The sequence below is a fragment of the Mobula hypostoma genome, chromosome 11, assembly GCF_963921235.1.
Source record: "Mobula hypostoma chromosome 11, sMobHyp1.1, whole genome shotgun sequence".
Lineage (NCBI taxonomy): Eukaryota > Metazoa > Chordata > Chondrichthyes > Myliobatiformes > Myliobatidae > Mobula > Mobula hypostoma.
In genome coordinates, this window is record NC_086107.1 from 44,879,823 (window position 1) to 44,902,433 (window position 22,611).

The 22,611-nt window shown below is 37.3% G+C and overlaps 1 protein-coding gene and 1 long non-coding RNA gene across 22 annotated transcripts in view; one reads left to right on the top strand and one right to left on the bottom strand.

Annotated features, from left to right (window-relative positions):
* The window catches only part of sox6 (SRY-box transcription factor 6), a 630,558-nt gene that overhangs the window by 412,133 nt on the left and 195,814 nt on the right, over positions 1-22,611 (bottom strand). The window contains exon 1 of one of the 21 annotated variants that reach the window (XM_063061924.1): positions 10,131-10,175. The exons of 19 other annotated variants lie outside the window; for them this stretch is intronic. The gene's annotated coding sequence lies outside the window, so the exon portion shown is untranslated. Of the gene's footprint in view, positions 1-10,130; positions 10,176-22,611 lie in introns of those variants that run through there. One more of the 21 variants, XM_063061920.1, reaches the window with a different exon arrangement.
* The window catches only part of LOC134353687 (uncharacterized), a 93,177-nt gene that overhangs the window by 13,077 nt on the left and 57,489 nt on the right, over positions 1-22,611 (top strand). The gene's annotated exons all lie outside the window — the stretch shown is intronic.

The window sequence follows — 22,611 nt, forward strand, 5'->3', positions numbered from 1 at the left end:
AACATTCTGAACATTGATAAAACATTAATTTCCTTCACAAATATAATTTAACATGTGACAAAACTCTGAGCACATTGAATTAGTTTCACTGACTTAATTTGAATCTTAATTGTTTTGAAATTCAGGCAATGTAGCACAATGGAATGAAAGAAGGATAAGCTTTTATCACTGCACACTGATTGATTAATACATACATACCGTAAAAGCTTATAATCCTACTTGGGCCACTCATTAAACAACAATTAGTCATGTCACAGGAACTGAGAGGCTCATGCCTCCAGGCTCTATCAGTAACTGCTGAGAAGTCACATATCCTCAGGGAGACTGGAGTTGCAGTCAATTTTAAAGGCAGGAATGCCCCAAAACATAGCGATGCAGCAAATCTTACTTTTGTTTCTGCAAGTAAAGACCTATTTGTTGCTTTTGGTGGAAGTGCTGCTCTTGAAAGTGCCGCTCTTGGTACCTTTACGACTTGGATGGTATTTTCTTTTCTCTCAGGCATACCTCCGTCTAAAGCACTTAACCAGTAAGATTGACACAAATTGTCATTTTAATATAGTACTTTACTGTGTAGAAGCAAATCATTTCACCCTTTATATCAGTGTCAACTGTTTGTGCCGATCATGACCCTCCTCCCCTTCTTACGTCTTACCCCATCACCATATGTTCCCTTTCCCCCATGTTTAGCTAGTTTTTCTTTAAGTCTTCTTTGTTAATATGCTGCAATATACAGTAGCTTTCTATCATCTCTGCACAATTGTTCAACAGCATATAAATGAAAAGCCTTCATTCAGTAGCAGAAACTATCAGAGGCACCAGTGACTCAAGCCAAGAGTTATATTTTCTTTGCCAGGATCCTGGAGATTGAGGAGGCACAATATTACTGTGCTGTTTTTGCGATACTCTGTTCCTTGCATAAAAATCAAATAATTTCACACTGAATCTTTGCCACCTGTTTTGTATTGTAAAAAAGTAAAACATTTTTCTGGCAATCTACCCAGTCAGGCTTTAGCGCATTACTTGGTAGCTTCATTCACCCAGTGGAAAGACTGTCTACACACTGTCAATCATACTTTATTAGTCAACTGTAACACTCCAAATACCATGCTGACACATTTTATGTGGATGAGCTCTATTCAGAGATAGAAAAATGAACATACCCAACAATAAGAAGCAAGCACCATGTCAAATTTTCTGGAAACCATACACATAACCATTATTTCAGCTGCATGACTCAAGCAAAGCAGCAGTTCCCATAACAAAAAGCCATTTTTGGCTAAAAAGGAATCTTCTCTGCATTCTGCTTGAGTGATTGTTGCCACTTGTCATTGTTCCTCAATACTGATACATCAGTACCAAAAACAGTTCACAGTATCTGTTCAGGCAATTTATGCACAGCATTGTCAAATCAGCAATGTGATTGCAAAGGAGACTAACAAATGGATATCACTGAGAAGCGAGTGACACTATGAAATATACAGTAAGCAGAAAAAGAATTACACCACGGGGTGTCGGCCTGCCTTCACAATGGTTATTAAGATGATGGTGTATTTGGGAGGTGCGAGCAGTCACTTTAAGATCACTATGGAAACATGCAATAAAGTTTCCTGTGTTATCAATGATAATAGAATACAAAGGGAAATACAAATTCTGGATATGCTATAATGTGGATTATTTATACTCATACAGATTGAGGTTTACTATAAACTACACCTAGATACAAGTAATTAAATAGCATTGTATAACTTTACCTCTGCCAGTTCTGCAGAACTTCACCCATTTTCAGTACCCACATTGTTCCAGCTGTGCTGTCTATGAACATTTCGGTTATGGGTATCGTTTATTGTACAACTCTCTTGGAGTGTTCCGAGGATATGTATCAGAATCACGGAGGCTCAAGCTCGGTTCAGAGCTCTGAGCCCCGTGGTCGAGCCTACACTCCAGTAAAGCATCACAGGACTGCTCCAAAGTCAGAGGTGCTGCTGTTCCGATGTGAAGCCAAACAATACCTCTCATGCCTGCTCATGTGGATATAAAATATTCGTCAACACTACCGAAAGAACCAGTACCATTGTCAACTGGCATTCTCCCCACTAAATTGTTTCTGAGACTGTGTTGCATGCAAATTAATCGCCATGTCTGCCTACATAACAAGAATGACTACACTTTGAATGTAATTCATTGGCCGTGAAGCACTCTGGAATAATGAGGACATAAAATATGTTATAAATAAAAGCTATTTTCCTTTCTACACCCACTATTTTTTTCCATTGGACATGTGTAGATTTCAAGTGCAGGATTTGAAGCTGGTTAACTGGTCCAAGGTACCCCAGATATAAATCAGTCATAAATTCTGTGCTTATATTTCAGTGTTACAGTAATTTTATATTGCTGTTACAGTAATGCAGCCGAACATATGGCAATTTGGGAAGCAAAGAAACATAGTAGTCAAAGGAAAGTAGTTTCCTTCTCTTTTCTCTCCAGAAATAAAGACTGTGATATGAATGCATCTGCAAAGTCCAAAGTGTCTGCCCTACAGGTGGGAAGGCATCCTGCTGGAGGAGAATTGGATTGTTTCTCATCTGTAAGAACTGGCAATGAATGAAGTTGATACAAAGTGTGACAAAGATCTACTAACAAGAAGTTAAATTTTATAGACAAGAATAATCCTTAGATGCACGGTTTCTAACATATAATACTAGTTGATCTCGAGAAAAATTAATTCCTTATGTATCTTGGGTAACCAAAATTAGAGGCCGGAGGATAATTTAACCAGGATTTAGAGCTGTGAGGGTGCCACTGCATTGTAATAAGTTGATATAGGTTGCTTCCATTAGAACTTTATATATAAGAGTTTTATAGACAGTTCAAAAGAAGTGTGCACAGATGAAAGTTTTTCATGTAATCTAGGTAAATTTTCATGAGACGGTGCTGCTTATATTTATGGTACTCTTAGAAGTTAATAGTATTACATCCCATTCACTGTCTCATTCAGCTGTGTCCATGTATGGTTTGAATGACAATTAAACTTGATTTGATTAGATACTCATGCTGCCTGAGCTCTGTTCCAGCATGTGTCCGATAAAATGTTACCAGTACTAGGTATATCACAAATTCAATAGCTTTATTATTAACTATTTTAAAGAAAGCACTAGCATCTATATAGCACATTTCACAATATGAAGTAGCCCAACACACTTTATCGTCAGTATGCACTTTAAAGGACTCTGTTGTACTGTGCGGAAATACAAAACCAATGCACACACAAAAATGCCCTAAATGTAGAAATCATGACTACATAATCTGTTTTAGTGATTGTGAGATGAACATAAACCAGAACTCTCTTCTCCAAAACTGTGGTATTCTTTATGGTTACGTAAGGTGACTATGATTTAACACTGCACCTGAAAGATATCTGAAAAAACACCACTCCCTCAGGACCATAATAAAATGCCACCTGAGAACATGCTCAAGTTTATGAAGTACAATATAAAATCAAAATTCTCTAACACGTAATTTACATTTTTAAAAACATTATTAAGTAATAGAATTATGAAGCAACAGAGGCGAGATCAGTATGGTGCTACAGACAACCATCTACATTCAAATTAAAATATTCTTTTTGAAACAAAAGAACACATCTTAACTTTAAATCAGCTGCTTATTACTGTAGCTTTAGCACAGCCTTTCAATAACATCTACCAATGAAGCCAAGCAGGTCATATTTTTATAGAACTATAGATACAGCTAATCATAAACAGAAAAGATTCTGTAGATGCTGGAAATGCAGAGCAACACATATAAAATGCTGGAAAAACTCAGCAGGTCAGGCAGCATCTATAGAAATGAAAAAAAGGTCTCGGCACAAACTTCGAATGTTTATTCATTTCCACATATGCTGCCTGATCTGTTAAGTTCCTCCAGCATTTGTGTGTGTTGCTTTAGATACAGCTACAATTTTGACTGATTTAGCCAGTGCTATCATGAAACACTTATAAAAAGCCTCCAGACTTTTAGAATCCATTTTACAATGCATTACTATTTCAAATGCTCAAAATCTTGTTCTTGTTTGTACTAATGAACACTTCCACTTTTGATAAAATATGTTTCTCGATATCATTTTAGTTTTAACCATAAATTAAATAATCTTCATTTTTCGGATCACTGAGCTGTTTAAAGTTTTTCAAGAATACTGTATTTTGCTTAGCCAATTGAAATTACTAGATGAAAGAAATGAATACACTTTGCCAAGTTAATTTCAGTCTTAATATTTTTCTTGTTCATTAATTTTATCAAAAATATAATTCTGTTTTATATTCAGAATATTCAAATCATTTTTTTATTTTATTGGTACACTGAACAGGAAAAGATGGCATTGTCTTTGCATTTGAACAGAGTGATATCACATCCGACAAGCATAGCTCTTTGGATTTAGAACTTGGCAAATTAACTGGTTAAATTAATTTACAATCATTTTACTATGTTGGGATTTGCCCATGAAAAACTAAAACAAAATAATCTCCACCTTGATCAGATGAATTAATGATATCACTCTGGGATGATTAATTATTTTGAAATTGTTCCTGCCTTTCACACTGAGTTTGATGAGCATGATTCTAAATATTCCACTACACCTGTCTTATATCTTAAAGTGGCTGCCAACAATAATTACAGCAGTCTCCTTGATCATTGCTAAGTACTTTAAGAAGTTTCACATTTAGAGGATGCCAACCATCATGAAAATAACTTCACTCTCTTCAGGCAGCAGCAGGGCAGGAACAGCTAGAAACAGCAGAAATTACGAGCATTACCTTGACATTGCTCTTTAAACTGAGAGAACGTACATCCTCCCTGCTATTGCTTAAATTTATATTGTAAATATGTTGTAATATGCACATACTTTAAATGTGTAACAGCATAATTACTGTACTTTTACTTCATTTCAATAATGCAGCCACTTTCTGAACTTCGCTCTGGCTGTTGTAGGATTGCATTTGGCTTTGTGTGTTCTTTGCTCACTAATTGCTTTTGGCACACTTAAATCAACTGTAGGAGGAGTAGCCAAGAACCCACAGAATCATTTCATCTAACTTTACTATATTTTATCTGATCAGCAATTATTAACTGTTTCCAAGCTCAATTGAGCTGGAAGAGTTCCAAAATGTTGGTTAAAAAGATGATTTTCCGTCATGCACATTTTACATTTAGTGTTGTATTACTGCGGCCACAATGGATTGTCCAGGCAATAATCTGGACTTGATAAATGGACACCGAGACTTGCCTCTCTTTTCTATCTCAGGGCTCCTCACTGCTGATTCTCCTTTACCTTCTGCATGAGGTAGTATCTACTGCGAGACAGACTGCTAGTTCAGCATGGATGAACAGAAATAAGCTCCTGTGAAATATTTAAGCAATTATCCAGTTCCAGTCACAAACTCCAATTTCTAAAGATCAAGTCCATCCTTGTCCATAGCATATAGAATAGCGCAGTACAGTACTCTTTGGCTCATGATGCTGTGCTAACCCTTTGAGGACTCTAAGATCTGAGGGCAAATCAGACAGAGGTACCTTACTTTACATGGCCCAGTGTTATTTTTGTATAATATGGTCCCAAGAAATGTCTTAATGTTAAAGATGCTTTGCAAATGCAGGTTGTCATTATTTTGGGGTGGGGCGGTTTCATATTTATGCTCCAGTTTACAGTTTACCTTCAAACTGATATCATCAGATAGCAGTCAGCAGTCAATGAGCAGATGATAGAGACGTCAGCCCCCCTTTTGTTTGAGTGATTTACAATCAAATATACTTCTTTCTAATCCAGCAGTTTTCCGGTAAGGATTATCATAATGTGAAGTCACCTCAGCTATAATTTCAGCTCGGGGGGGATTTTGGGCAGATAGCAACTAAGCTTTACCACTAGATTGTCTCAAGAAATAGCAGCAGTTTCAGGAAATTAGATGGTTTATGTAGCAAAGTGGATAGGCATGCTGAGGGAGGCTCAAAGCTGGGTCCCCAGACACTGATTCAAATAACGAGTCAAGTTTCAGTACAGGGACAAACAGGAACACAAGAACGTAGGCCCATGTGTAGCCACTAAGCCCCTCATGTCTCCCCCACCATTCAATACAACCATGGCTTATCAATGTTGGCTTAAACTCCTCTTCTGTGCCAGTTCTTCACAGACCTCCATTCCCCTATCTTTCAAATATTTATCTGTCCTCCATGTTAAATATGTAAAATGATATGGCCTCCACCGTCCTCGGATGACAGAGAATTCCAGAGATCTGCTGCCTTCTAAAAGAAAAGTTTTAAATATCCTTCCTCTTATTTCTACAACGATGTTTCATTGTTCTTACCACCCCCCCCCCCACCACCAAGTGAAAATACCTCTTCACCCGATCAAATTCCCTTAGGATCTTATATGTTTCAACAACACCACCTTTCACAAACTCCAGTCTGTCTAGTCTATCTATTTGCTAACATCCCATTTCTCTTCTGAATGGCTCCAATCGGTAGGAAAGCCTTAGAAATGAAATACATCAGACAATGCAGATGATGAAACATGGAGAAAAAATATACAAACTTCTGGAGGAACTCTGTGGTTGAGCAACCTGCAGTTCTCAACCCAGTCATTGACAATTACTCTCCCTCCATTGTTGCTGATTAACTTGCTGAGTTCCTCCAGCAATTTGTCCTCTTTTGCATTAAACCTTGGTAACTACCTTCCTTCTGCCTGAGTCAATTTTGCGGCCAGGATCCTTTGTAATCATTATGGTCCAATTTGAAAATGTATCAAAATGTTAAGCTGGTCGCCTTGAGTGGCTGCATATACTGTACAAACAGATTAAAATCAATAGCATTGGAAATCAAGTGTTAATTCTATATCCGAGCACTCTGGGGCACTTTAATCGCCCACTCATTAGTGGGTGCAATTAAAATTTCACTCTGTCAGTCAATAAGAAGAGTTCCCATTGAACAGGCCTGAAAATGAAATAATTTCATCCTTAAAATAAACTCAAACAAAATTAAAGGTGCATTGTTTATAACCAGAGGGTGTTAGAATAAAAAGACTGGAAGAAAGATGAGGATTTAATTGTCAATGAGAAAATGACAGGAGCCTGGATCGAGTTGCCCACAAGGATCGTGCAGGCAGAAAATCTCACTACATTATATACCACTTGGATATGGTCTTAGAGACCTGTGGCTATATTTCTAGAGCCAAAAGGTGGAATTAGGTTGGTAGCAGTTTCCATGCCATGAAGAAATAATGGGTTGATACACCTCCTTACATATTGCACAATTTCCATGATTCTGTGAAGCCATATCACAAAGTGGCATAGTTGCAAAAGGCAAATATTAATTGTGCTCTATAAAAGTACAAATTGTCAAATCACCTCATCTGCTCTGCTCTATGATGCAGCAGCTTTTACAATCCATCAGCAGCCTCATGAACCCATCATCAGCTTTGTTAATTCATCAGCAATTTCATTTGGCAAATGTGGTCAAAATATACAACCACTGCCACCACAGACCGAAACAACTGTATATGCAAGATGTCAAGTTTTCCTACACCCTTTCTCTCAATGAGGTAATGTTGACTCACTGAAGTTTCATAAGCAAGGAGAAGGAAAACGAATTAGGTGTTAAATCATGTTGCCAATGGCTCCCTGGTTTGTGATTTACTGCTACTTGACAGCATTTGCATGTTTCTACTATTGATGGCAATCAAATTGTCACCCACTGCAGTGAAGGTGTACAATTTTTGATCAGCACTGTGCAAAGAAATCATTGAAATGATAAACGAGGCTCTGGCTCAAAAGTAAAGTCATAATTACAGTTATTTAATTAGTACCCAGCAAACAAGGGTCCGGGAAACTTATGATTACAGTTACTTGATTAAAGCCAAGAAACTTAAAGGCACATGAACACAGGAAATCCCTTGAACCTGCATTATCTGTCTTTTATTGTTCTATATTTAATTACTATTGTCATCTTTTTTAGATTGGTCCTTCATCATTTTAGACTTCTCCAAAGATCGTTTAGTACCATATTCCTGCCAATGGTGTAATGGAATCACTTTGTATGACAGTGTGGAGTTAGCTCCAAATGCTAACAAAACTTTGCCATTTTAGTCTTGTTGGAGGTAATTCTTTTTATAACATGCACACTGCACGAATAGCAGAAAGTACTACATTTAGGCTTATTTGGTTGAATTTTATTTAGTTTTACTTTGTTTCCTTGTGATGATTTTTTAAATATTTGCTTATTACTCTCCGGTGAATATAAATTTTGCATTTAAAATTAAGGAAAACATAATGCTGAAAATCACATTTAGACATTAATAAATGCAGCTATTTACAGTATGTTCACTGCCTACCCAATTTATCAGCACTAAGACTTGAATAGACCTTGCAGGATAGCTATGTTGCACCTACTGATAAAGAATATTGTAGCATTAATTGGAGTTTGCCACCACAGAAAATAAAATGCAACCTGATAAAGCGACAAGGCAGCTGCTCATGTGACATAAGTAAAAACATTTGTAGTATTGCCACTGAATTTGAATACAGAAAACCTCCATAAACTTTTATTTTCTCTTGCACTAACAATACCAGCATTATTGTGTCACAAAACTTTATTAAACCAATAGATTAATAATATTTAACCCTATTCATAATGGATCTTCTGCACTGAGTATCATAACTACATTACACCTTCTGCACTTAGCTGTTAAGCTTACCCTAGTACATCCAGCTTTTCAGAAACTTATCGTACATGGGCTGTCAATTAATCATCTGTGGATGATTAAATGATTATTAACGAGTTATAATAAATAAATTGAAATCCTAAAATCAGGAAAACACATTACACATGCTATCAAATCTAGCTTTATGAATTACCTATCTTGAAACTATTTTTAAAAAAAGAAAAGCAAAACAGGGTTACAGTATGCAGTATATTGCCAAGCAATATAAAACAAGACCGTTAAAACCACCATTATAAAAACAGAAATACAAACAAGTTGAGACAAGCTGAGAATTCATAAGGCTAAGTTAATGTAGGGTCTAAAAATATAATCTTGGTTTGAACTTCTTTTCATGCTGTGGAAAAATGTTGGGTACAATAGTGTGCTGTCAGAGGAACAATGTTTACATTGACAGGGGTTGGAGGGCTGAGCACAGCGTATGAAAGCACAGGTTGTTCCCTCTCGAGCAAAATTTTCCTGAGTGAAAACCTGTGGCTCGCACACAGTTGAGACACAGTCTTTATACAGGCGGTGTGTAAAAACAGTCACTTGCCATAGTTTAACTTTCCATGATTTATAGCACGCTTCAGTTTTTTTTGCCTGTCAAAAGATGAGCTTGAACCTCGTCCGTAACCCTGTCCTGGGGCCTATTACTGATAAGACAAGCTTTACTAATGGTTCATTGGGGAAACATTTTAAGTGACAGAGTACTAATAGTGATCATTACACAAGCCCCACCTCCCAAAAGCAGTTTACACACTCAAGACAAATCAAAAAAACAACTGGAAACTGAAACATTGATTTTAAAAATAAAAGGAAGGTAAGAATTTCCAGACAAAAGAAAAATAATCAATATCAGTTATATAGAATTTTTAAAGAATATTTTGATAATGTTAGGAATTTTTTTTATTTCTTGAAATTTGCTAGGTTAATTCCGTTGTATCTCTGCAACGATTCCTAATTAGTTGGACACCGTTACTTAAAAAACAAGAAGGAAATCAGATCTCAAAATGACTTAGCAATAATTAGGTAAGGGATACTATAGTTTTAAGCACAGCATAGCAGAATGCCTATCAGCGAGACAGCAGTAAATGTTACCGTGATATTAAATTCCCTGAGTCTAAGTTCAACTCAGAACTGATTGCATTCATGAATGTCAGTCATCTCGGAACCAGTAACATATTTCCATAACCCTGCAAATTTCTTCAAAATTCTGGAACTATTGTACAATTTAAATCAATCAATTTTAAAATTTAGTACTGAAAAAAAAATGAAACTCCCCCTTTGGAGATTTCTCTTAAACATTTAAGTAGCAATTGACAGATTAGCCTAATCGATTAACAGACAGACAAAACTGCCTACCGAGTTACTACATTTCACTCACATTGAATTGTCGTTCTTCCACTTTCCTTTTCTACTTTGGCCTATTGTAGCATCCACGACTTCACAACTTGATGGCATAACATCTCAGGTTCGTCTTGCCTAACTTATGAATCACTGTAAGTCATTGTCACAAAAATCTCAAATCTCTCCTTGTATTCATTCACAGAAAAGAAAAAAAAAGAAAGAGGATAAAGTTGTTCAAGGCCCTTTTTATCAATAAAAAGTTGCCCTTCCTCCTCACCAAATAAAAGAAAGTTATAATTGGTCGAAGGGCGAATAAGTGGCAAGTCTTTCAGAAGAGTCAGTGCCTAACGTGGTTTCTCCCACTGCTGCTTTAGTTAAGCAAACTTTACAGCCAATCGAGCCATCATCCAATAGTGCCTATTTGCTGAGCAACAGTGGAGCTTTGTGGTTCAGCTCACAGTTGACAGTAAGTTATGAGCCCTTTGTGAGCGCAGGGGAAGGAAAACAGAGATTGGAATTTGGCAGGAAAATATAATACAGAATTCTCCTGTCTATGGAACCTGAATTTTCGTGAAAACAATCAAGCATTGTTGAAAGAAAGAAAAGCAACTTTGACAGATGAAATATAGAGGGGCCCCTTCTAGGAAAACAGTAAACAAAGCACCATTCAGGCCAGGTCCATTCTGTCATTTACAAAGATAGTTTCTTCTGTGTGGTGCGAGTTTACAGCTAAGAGCTCAAATTCAACAAATCAAGTGTAAAATCTCCCACAGTCCACATTAAAATGGCCAGCTAAGAGACAGAGAGGAGAGTGCATGTGTGTGTGTGTGTGTGTGTGTGTGTGTGTGTGTGTGTGTGTGAGAGAGAGAGAGAGAGATACAGACAGACAGTGAGAAAGATGGGGAGAGAGAGAGAGAAACAGAGAAGTGGGGGTGTTGCAGGGAGTGAAAGTAGATGATGCCAAAAAACAGGAGAAAAAAATTACAAGTGTCTCTGTGGAACTGAGGGCACAATTAGTTGAGAGGGTGAAAGGGACTGTGAGAAAACTCTAAAAGACGGGCCAAAAATGCCAACAATTGCAAATTAAAACCAGCTAATTTATCCAGCTACCGGAAAGGAGATGGACACTGAAGATCATTGCATGCAAATATGCTAAAAGGAAGTAAGCATCCATGGCATTGTTAGGAGCACTGTGTCTTGTTTTGTGGACTGGAGCTCATCGATTAACCATGAAGTCATTGTTGGCAAGAGAAGGCTGGATATTTGAATTGGTACCACTGCCCTTCAAACATCTGGGATGCTTCCACAGAATGAGCCAATGTTCCTCCACAAACCTTGCATCTTTTTCTAAAAGCAAAAATGGGAGTTTGAACTGGATTCAAGCACACACGCTGCAGAAAGGAAAGAAAGGCTCACAGCATGCAGCCCAAAGAAAAGCAATTTTGTGCCCTTTTCGTGCACAAATCGTAATTAGATTTCTGCTGAGACAAATTGAGAAAATTACCTTGAACACTGCTTCGATTAAACAGCTCTGTGCTCAGGACCAAATGGACAATAGTTCATTAGTTACAGCAAGGCTTTCCCCTGCATACATTCAGTTGAAAAAAAATGATCTAATTTGACTAAAAATAACAAGAGATAGACATTTGGCCTCACTACTGTTGTCGCTGGAATTAACTGTCAACACCTTGCAGCAGATAGAGAGCCAGAGAAGATGGAACTTCATTGCCACAGTCTCTTGGCACATCACTTGTTCAAACCAAATGCTGATTGCTCTTCCCTTAACTGGCCAAAGCAGCCTCACATAGTAATTAATTCAAAAGCCATGCAGACCACACATTCTATTCTTTGCAGACATGAGTCTACAATTTATTCAGCATACCATTTAAACAACATGAAATAAATAATAGACAGGATCAGCAATTACTGACTGAGAATAATCTGACAGATAGACCAAAAAAAATAGAAAATTAATGGAAAATAATCACACAGAAAGAGTGCAAGGTTAATTGAAAAATGATTTACAAAGACAATTCTAAAATATAATACGTATGCTAGGGTGAGCATAGGTGATGGCTCAACATTCTAGTTTAAAGGAAGTCAATACTAGCAAAGCACAGGTCAGGAAAATACCAGCTACTCTGAGATATCAGTCACTGAAATAAAAGGCTGTGGGATAGACATACTTAAGCTGATCAAAATTGTGGTTTCTTGGAGATCTGGAGCAATGCTTTAGCTTACAGTATAGGAAAAATGGACGCACCAGAATACTTTACAATGTAGATAATGGAGAGTAATAATATTACTGTGACTTTTGAAACTTTTGAAACTTATAACTATATTTCCTCTTGTTTATATTGATTAACTCTGAACATTTAATTTACTTGAATAAATTCTAAGGTATGAATGCATGAGAAAATTACAGACAAAAATCAATCTCAGGGATTTATATAGTGACGCACATGTACTTCGATAATAAAATTTACTTTGAACATTTCTTTAGTTGCATGTGCCTCTTTAACACTGAGCCAATGTAGTTATAATGCTTTATGAATTTTAGTCAACTATACTTCCAATGCACAGTGTAAACAATATATTGTAAACGTGTCCTCTCTTCTTTATGAATTGGAGCATAAATTTATTTGGGTATTATCTGGTAGTATAATCCAAGTATCCAAAAGAACTCCACAATATTTCAATTCAGTAATGTTTCACTTCTTAAAAATCTTTATTTAATAGAAGAACTTTCCATTAGACAGTACAAATTGCAATGTAAACTATCACTTCAGACAACAGTGGAAAATCAATACATTGGATTTCACATTTTTATAGAACATGACTTGTAGTTCTTTGAATAAAAATAAATTGTAAAGGAACACAATAAATTATAGGATGTACTGCATTTTACTAACTTCTTGGTAACCATCAATAACATAGCACAGAGCTTTTGTCTACCAGATATGAGTGCCAGCCTTTATCATCCTGGGCTTATCAGAGCTGATGAACCAGGAGAAGGCCATCACACTTATCCTCAGATTCAGTTGTTTCAGCTACAGAACTGTCCATCAAGAGGATCTGAAAGAATGTTAGACCTCTTCCTTCAAAAAGCTCTCATCTTTCATCTTTTTTGTACTGTGAAGATCAGATCGAGACAATGGAGATCAAAAAGGTGATTTTTTTGCCGAAGCGAGTCCAGCTGTCTCTCACTCTACAGTTTAGAGACTAGGGGTGGACATGAGGTGCTTGTCTCCATCAAACAAGATAACTAACTGATGAACTACCAGAACTAGTGAACTATCAGATTCTTCTAGGGAGATTAATGCTAATACTATGCAATTAAGAATTATTAATATATTACAGCTAGCAAGTCTAGCACCAGAATGCACAAGACAGTGTGCCCACAGTACAACTTTGAGTTATAGGAAAATGCTGTGAGTTCTTTCCCAGCTCAGAGACACTGCACTTGCAGTAAAATAAATTTAAAATATTCAGCCAGATTTTATAAGATTTAAAAGTTGAAGGTTTTTCTTATGATATGAAAAGCCCAGACTTCCCTCCTCTTCACCATACATCACATGGCAAGCCTATGGTCAGAACTTAGAACATTCAATTATCTATAGTAATGACCATTGCCCAAGCAATATAACATTGATGCTCCATGCTAAACACTTCTTTGGTTCACTTAAATAGATTGGATACTTAAAGGGGTTTATACAAGCAGAAGAAAACCTGAGCTAAATCAGAGGGTCCATCATGATACTAGTGAGAGTCCATAATCATTTTCACAGCTTTATTGAAATCACTTAAATGTATCAACATTTTTCAAATTATTCAAAGCATTAAAACAGGGAAAAGTAGGTTCAGAATGTTCAGAATAACCTTTTAAAAGCAGAGAACCATAGCAATCACAAAAGGTCCAATTTGTTTTATGAAATACAAATGCTGTTACTTTATTCTTCAAATTTTGTTCCATTAAATTGCATCCGTTGCCACCTAATCCTATTTGTGCTATTTGTTTTAAAAGCCTTCCAGTCAAAGTTCTGATCCTGTTTCTAATTGTTAAATAAAATGTGCTTCTTTTCCCTCCTAATATTTTTAAATACAGTTCCTGAGCTTAGTATGTGAACGGTTTATGACAGTATATAACTTAATTGTAACCCATCACATTGATGTAATGATAGAGAATGCACAGCGGCAGCTATGCTTCATTAGAAGTTAAAAGAGATTTGGTATGTCACCAAAGACTCTCCAAAATTTCTAGAGGTATACACAGATAGTGATAGGTTTCTGGAGCACATGTCAGGTTGGTGCAAGGGGATGATACAATAGAGACATTAAAACATTTCTTACATAATAGAGACATTAAAACATTCATTTGTACATGAATGCAAGAAAATTAGATTGTTATGGGCTTTGAGGGCGGTTAGGATAGATTGATCATGGATATTAGCAAAGTATATAGGTTGGCACAGCATCAACGGGTGAAGTGCACATACAGTGTTGTACTGTTCTATGTTCTGTGTATGGTGGAAATCATTTTGGCTGGTGGCATCTTAGCCTGGTACGGAGGATTGCAAGAGGCTGCAGTGGGCTGTCTACTCAGCCAGCTCCATCACAGGTACAACCCTCCCCACCATCGAGATCATCCTCAACAGGTACTGCCTCAAGAAGTACCTTCACCAATGGGACACGCCCTTTTCTCATTACCGGAAGTACCTTCACCAATGGGACATGCCCTTTTCTCATTACCGGAAGTACCTTCACCAATGGGACATGCCCTTTTCTCATTACCGGAAGTACCTTCACTAATGGGACATGCCCTTTTCTCATTACCAGAAGAACCTTCACCAATGGGACACGCCCTTTTCTCATTACTGTAAGAACCTTCACCAATGGGATACGCCCTTTTCTCATTACCGGAAGAAACTTCACCAATGCGACATGCCCTTTTCTCATTACCGGAAGTACCTTCACCAATGGGACAGGCCCTTTTCTCATTACTGGAAGAACCTTCACCAATGGGACAGGCCTTTTCTCATTACTGGAAGGTACAGGGACCTGAAGACCCACACTCAACGATTAAGTAACAGCTTCTTCCCCTTCGCCATCAGATTTCTGAATGGCCCATGAGCTTATGAACACTGACTCATCATTCTGTTTTTTTGGACTATTTATTTTGTAGTTTATAGTGATTTAATTTCTATGCACTGTACTGCTGCAAAGCAACAAATTTGATGTCATATAAGACAGTGATAATAAGCCTGATACTGATTCTCATTCTAATTCTAATCCACATCAATTTTCCTAATGCTTGCCAGTAAAAATATAATTGTTTTGCTCCCAACAGACCATTGGATAGATTTTAATTTCATATTAAATCATATAAATATTTGGAAAATAAAATATAAATTCTCAATTATTATATGATTTAATATAAAGTAGGCTGTAACTATAACTGGACAAGTGTCTCACAAAATTAACCCCAGTGCAGAAAGACACAGAGAATTTATAGAGGGCGGTCAAAGAATCAAAGCCATGCTTCTTAAATCCATGCCTCATTAAGCATGCTCAACAATTCTACAACTTAAGTAAAATAAAAACCACGTGCACTGTTTACTGTTGGAGTTATACCAATGATGTTGCAACATTCAAAAAAAGTTATATATCACCATTAAAGCAAAAATGTAACATATATCAATTTTACTTTAATTCAGGGTTCTGAAAAATAAACATACATTACAATATTTAACCTTTTTGTTGCATAGAAGAATGTGGATGAACATTTGGAGCTTTTCATCAGGTGAAGAGCCAAACAAGACCGGGCTCCTAAGTAGTTCTACTCCACACATTAACAGCAATTCCTTTCTAAGATTGCATTGTATCTGCCACTAACTGAGTTACTTGGAATTTCCATGATTTTCTGGAAATTTACAACTTTAACCATATCTTAAAAGTGTTTTTGAGTGGAATTTCATTGTCTTTCTACATATTTGTCTTGTGATACAGAGGTGTTATTTGTAATCTGTGTGCTTTTACGTTAGTTATACTCAGCTAGCATTAAAACTCGGGTGTATATCCTGCTGCTCTGTCCCATGTCTATTCCTTCAGATTTTAAACTAGAATCCTCAAAAGTTTTGCAAAATAATGCTTGAAAACTGGATGTACATCATTGTAAAAAGGTACTTCAACACGCAAACATCCTTCATAGTTTTCAAATCAAAATAACATTACAAGTTATGAAAGGTTAAGATCCAGTGCTAATTTGAAGAAAAGTTATACACCACGTCAATGTTGAATTTATAACTGAAGTTGACCAGAAGAAAAAGCAGGCAATATCCAGAATAATTCATAAGTTGTTTCTTATTGTAAACACCTGCAAATGAATCTCGGCCTGAACCTGAATACCTGTGATCAGCTGTAATATGAGTTGTGTCAGCAGAGTGCATTATTCCCTTGTCTCTCTCTGCTTCTCTCTTGTTCTCTCTATCTGGCTCAAGCATGCTTAAATAGCTAGTGTAAACAGTGAAAGGCAAATAGCTTGTGAAGGCCAGGCAAATATTTGGAAAGCAAAAGAGATTCTGTTTCTATCTCCTGATCAGCCTCCCCTTTAGCTTTTGCTCTGAAGGTTTTCCAGAACACTATGGCAGATGTGCCCTTTCACAGCCTGGGGACTGTGCAACCAATCTACAAACAATAGCTGGGAGCCGACAAAGGTCATCTTTCACAATCCATCAGTTAAGAGGTAACACAACAGAAGGATGATCATAAAACAATGCAGCAAATTTGAACGTCACTCAAGGCTGTATGAAGAACCTAGAGAAGAGATCATTTATTAAAATAACGCTCAGTAATCTCCTAATTGGATTCAGAAGCACACATCAATAAAGAAGCAAAAAGCTTGCATGGTAGTTTTGCCTTATCAAGTTTGTACGATTTAACTTTTACATTATAACCACACAAATTGAAAGAAAAAAAAGCTATAATTAGTTTAAAAGACTTGGCTTTTAAGGCTTGGCTTAATTCAATAAGGATTTATAAGAACAATTTAATTATTGACTGCGTGTTAATTCCCACGACAGGAATGCAGTAATAGTTAATACATTGCTTAGTGTTGTACTGAGCCAGACAGTTGGGAATGTCCCTAAGTCATTTAGAATACTCCCAGATCCAGGGTGGTTTACTGGGAAAGCAGTAGTGTAAGAACATAAGTAAACTATGTTCAGGCAGATAGGATTAGTTTAGAGTGACATCATGGTCGGAGAATACATGGTAGGCCAAAGGGCCTGTTCCTATTCTGGAGAGTTCTACATTTTATATTCTACGTGAGAGATAGGAGCAGAAAAAAATACAGCCACATTGGTAAAGGCACTCAACAGGATCATGCTTGTTCTTCCGCTTCAAATACCATTTTCCTGCCAGTCACCACATCCAGTGATTCCTTTAATAGCCAGCAGTCTACCAATCTGTTTTGTATATGGCTAATAACTGACTGAGAATAGTCTTGAGAATTCCAAAGGTTCACCCATCTCTGAGTGAACAGCTTTTCCTTCATGTCAGTCATAAGGTAAGAAAGAAGAAAGGAAAAATGAGAGAAAAAAAATCATGTTTCTCAGTCCCAATTACTAAACAACAATTCCTTCTGATAAATGTTTTGGATAAGTGTCAGATGTGAATAGAACTGAACACAAAACTATTGGCATCACCGTCATGCAGGCCTGAATTTTCAAGCATTAGAGTTTAATGGAATCATGGTCTACTGAGAGGAGGAAAAATTTCTTTGTGTGCAACCAGGTAAGGAATGTTAATGTTAAGGTATGGTCTGCTTCCTTTATTCAGACATCCATTGTAAGCATCAGGCATTCCTACAGCAAATTTTTAAAAATAATCCTCCATTCAGTGTTAAGTGTTTTGCTTGCAAAAACCATTCTGGTAGACATGGTTTTACTTTGCAGATATTAGAAAATAATTAAACTTAATTATAGATATTTGAATAACATTTAGTATAATTCAACACCTTGGAAGTTATTAGGCATATCAATATTAAATAAACACACACATGTACTAAAAAGGTCATTTAGTATTAGACAACTTTCATAATATAGTAACTAACTTTGATTTGCATTTTCATTTTAAATAATGATGTCATTCAATGTGCCCACAATACCAAATTCTGTCACAGAAAGTGTTGCCAGTAATGGAATGTCTTTAGAATGTCTGACATATCAACAAGGCTTTCAGATGTTAGCCATTAAATAAGAACATTAAATCCCTATGGAATCTATTCAATTATATATTAAACTAAGGAAACGGTATCCCATCGGATATTCCCTATGTATTACATCGTTCCTTACTGAACATTTTTACAAATCCTTTAATTCCACGGATTTCCTCTGAATTTCCTGCTGTTTTCCTCTGGGTATCATGTAGTAAGTCTTATTATTCTCCTTACTTTTCGGGACCCCATTCTCCATTTGGGTATAATCCACATAGTCCAACGTTCCTTTTACATCCAACACATGCCCCATTATTCCCCAATCTATATTTATCGTTCTCAACATTTTCACTAATCCACCTGGGTAATACTTTGCATAATTTGTTGCTTCTACACATTTGCAATACACGTTGAACAGTTTTCTCTAAATTAAAAATTAATATGAGCTGTATTGAATCCTGCAAAGTACCCCATCATGTATCTTCCATGTTTCATTATTCCCAGATAGAATCATCAGTTTCTTCTAGAATATTTTTTTCCATGATTAAATAAGTGGGCAAAATTATGTCATTAGAATTGAATACAAAAGAATCTGTGAAGTTACAGATTTTAGATGTGAGAAAGACAAATCAAAGTATTTGTTTAATGGTGAGTGAACATAAACCAGGAAGCAAGGAACCGTCTATGCACACTGAAAGTTAGTCCACAAGTACAAAGATGTAATTTAATATGATGATAGAACAAAGAGGTAAGGAAGTAATGCTTCAGATATGCAGTGCCTTGATCAGACCCCATCTGGGGTACTGATTTCAAATGTGCACACCAAGCCTTGGGATGGGAATCCTGATAAATGGGTTCATCATTTATCATGATGGGTTCATCATGATAAATGGGTTCATTTATCAACATCAGATTGGGTCCTGGACAAAAGGTCTGAAGAAATTGTGCACTACTCTGGCTTATATACCTAGTTTTGGGACATGTGTGATCTACAGTGGTATTTAAATAATAAAGGAATTTGTTAGGTTAATACAGAACAATTGATTTCTTTGAAGCAGAAGTGATGGTAATGGATAGCAGGAGGGTTGGTTTGTGTATTGGAGGGTATGGAGGGATGTGGTGAAGGTATAAGAAAGGACAAATCATAAAATCAAATCTAGACCATATAGAATAAGATTTAGAAATATTTGCCTAGAAATTCATCTGTGGTGGGCAAAAGCAAAAGCATTGCATAGTCACACATCAGGGCACTGACAGTCATTCAGTGGTAGTCAACATAACAACATTATTAGTCTCTGTCTCCCGGATAAATACACTGATAATATCTGAGTTCATTTTTATTCACTGTCAAATTCATGTCAAGTATTCTGCAATATTTTAAAGCTGCTAATAAATTTCCTATGACCTGATGGAAGTGGTAAAGCTTACTTTGTTGGTTTTGCAGTAATCAGCTAAAATGATATAATATCACCAATCATCTGAATAGCAGATGTTATGGAGATTCCATTGAAGGGAATCAAAGTTAACATTACTATTGCTCTTTAGGAATTAACTGTGACATTAATGTTTCTAAAATAGACACCATGGCACTGAAGTTGATTCATTCAAATAATAATGTCTAATAATTGTCTGGCACCTTTAATGTCACAGTTATTTTGTGACATACCAACGAGCACCTGGTTTTCAGAAACATGAGAAAATCTGCAGATGCTGGAACTCCAAAGTAACATGCACAAAATGCTGGAGGAACTCAGCAGACTGGGAAGAATCTACGGGAAAATGTAAACAGCCAACGTTTCGGGCCGAGACCCTTCATCGGGACTGGTTTTCAGACCCACCACTGGAAGTTTTTGAAGTGAATAACATAAGGTGTCCTACACCAATGAAAAGGCTTTACCTTCCTACAACCTCCTCCATCACAATGCACATTAAGTAAATCCACTTATTTTAGGGCAAAGAATGGGGGGGTGGTGGGAAGCTTGGATAGAATAAATTAGCCAACCGAATGGTAGGGAAAGTAAGTTAGGCAAGGGTCACATTGGTATGGTGTGGCTTCTGGTGGGTGGGGGGGCGTTGCCAAAGAAGAGCCAGATAAGGACGTACCTAAACAAGGACTATCAAATTGGAGATGTATCTTGGTTATCTGCTCAGTCTTTGGAAAGTTTATCTCTACCTCTTCATGAGTGGCACATTGATGTGACCAGTCATCACAGAATCCAGGCACAAATTAAATATCACAGGACACTTCTGAGTCAGATAATTTCCCGCAGAGCACAAGGACCCAAAGCAAGAATCCCAGACTTTTAAAAATTCCCATGAAGTGCATGATCTTAAAGAATTTTGCCTGAGTTTGGATCACATAATGGACGTAAATGTGGTATTAGATGACTTAATTCCTAGGTCTAATATCATCATAAAGATGAAAGCGAGTTCTTCAATTTGAAACCCATGATGAGCTCTGCAAATCTGAATGAGCAAAGGTTCAACCCTTGTTTCCTACAATGTTAGTTAGTCCAAGCAGGATAAATGCCAAGTGTAATATAATTGACCTCAAGCCAAAGGCAAGAAAAGGAATCAAAGTTCAAAGTAAAGCTATTATCAAGGTATGTAAATGTCACCATATACAACTCTGAGATTCACTTTCTTGTGGGCATACTCAATAAATCCATAACAGAAAAGTAACCCTAATAGACCCAATGAAAGACCGCACCAACTTAGGTACTCAATATTGAGATCATGAGATGAAGAGTCCTTGAAAGTGAGTCCATATGTTGTGGGAGCATTTCAATGATGAAGTTAAGTTGAGTGACATTCCCCCTTTGGTTCAACAGCCTGATGGTTGAGGGGTATTAACTGTTCCTAAATCTGGTGGTGTGACTGTACATTCTTCCTGATGGCAGCATTGAGAGGAGAGCATGAAGTGGGGGTCCGTGATGGTGGATGCTGCTTTTCTGTTACAATATTTCATGTAGATATGCTCAACGGTGGGGAGGGTTTCTCTTGTGATGGACTGGGCCATATCCACTAGTTTTTGTAGGGTTTTCCATTTAAAGGCATTGGTGTTTCCATCCCAGGTTGCGAGGCAGCCTGTCCAGATACTCTCCACTATATATCTACGGAAGTCTGTCAAAGTTTTAGATGTCATGCTGAATCTTCACAAACCCCTAAGGAAGTAGCAGCTCTGCCATGCTTTCTCCCTAACTGCACTTACGTGCTGGACAGGTTCTCCAAAATAATAACACTGAGGAATTTAAAGTTACCAACTATCTCCACCTCTGATCCTCTGATGAGGACTGGCTCATGGACCTTTGGTTTCATCCTCCTGAAGTCAAAAATCAGCTCCTTAGTCTTTCTGACACTGAGTAAGAGGTTGTCGCTATGGCACCACTCAGCAAGATTTTCAATCTCCCTCCTATATGCTGATTCATCGCCTCCTTTGATTCAGCCCAAAACAGTGCTGTCATCAGCAAACTTTAAGATAGCATTGGAACTATGCTTAGCCACACGGTCATAGGTGTAAAGCGATTAGTACAGGGGACTAAGCACACAGCCTTGTGGTGTACGTGTGCTGATGGGGATTGTGAAGGAGGGGTTATTGCCAATCCAAACTGACTGAGGTTTGCAAATGAGGAAATCCAGGATCCAATTGTACAAAGAGTTATTGAGACCAAGGTCTTTAAGTTTATCGATTAGTTTAGAGGGAATGATGATATAGAATGCTGAGCTGTAGTCGATAGAGAGCACCCTGATGTATTCATCTTTGCTGTCTAGATGTTCCAGGGTTGAGTGAAGAGTCAATGAGATGACATCTGCTGTGGACCTGTTGTTCTAGTAGGCAAAATGGCGTGGATCCAAGTCGCTTCCAGGCAGGAGTTGATATATTTCATCACCAACCTCTAAAAACACTTCATCACTGTGGATGTAAGTGTTACTGGATGATAGTCATTGAGGCAGGTCACCATGTTCTTCCTAAGCACTGATATAGTTGAAGCCTGCTTGGTGCAGGTGGGTACCTCAAACTGCCAAGGCAAGATGTTAAAGATCTCTGTGAACATCCTAGCCAGTTGATCAGCACAGATCTTTAGTACTTGGCCAGGTACTCCATCAGGACTACAGGCTTTCTATGGGTTCACTCTCCTGCTCTCACTTTGGCCTCAGACATTGAACTCACAGGATCATGAGAGGCTGTGGGAGTTTGTAGTGGTCCCTTCATGTTTTGATGGTCAAAGTTGGTATAGAAGGCCTTTCAGATCATCTGAAAATGAAGCCCTGTTGTCACCTATGTCACTTGATTCAAACTTATAAG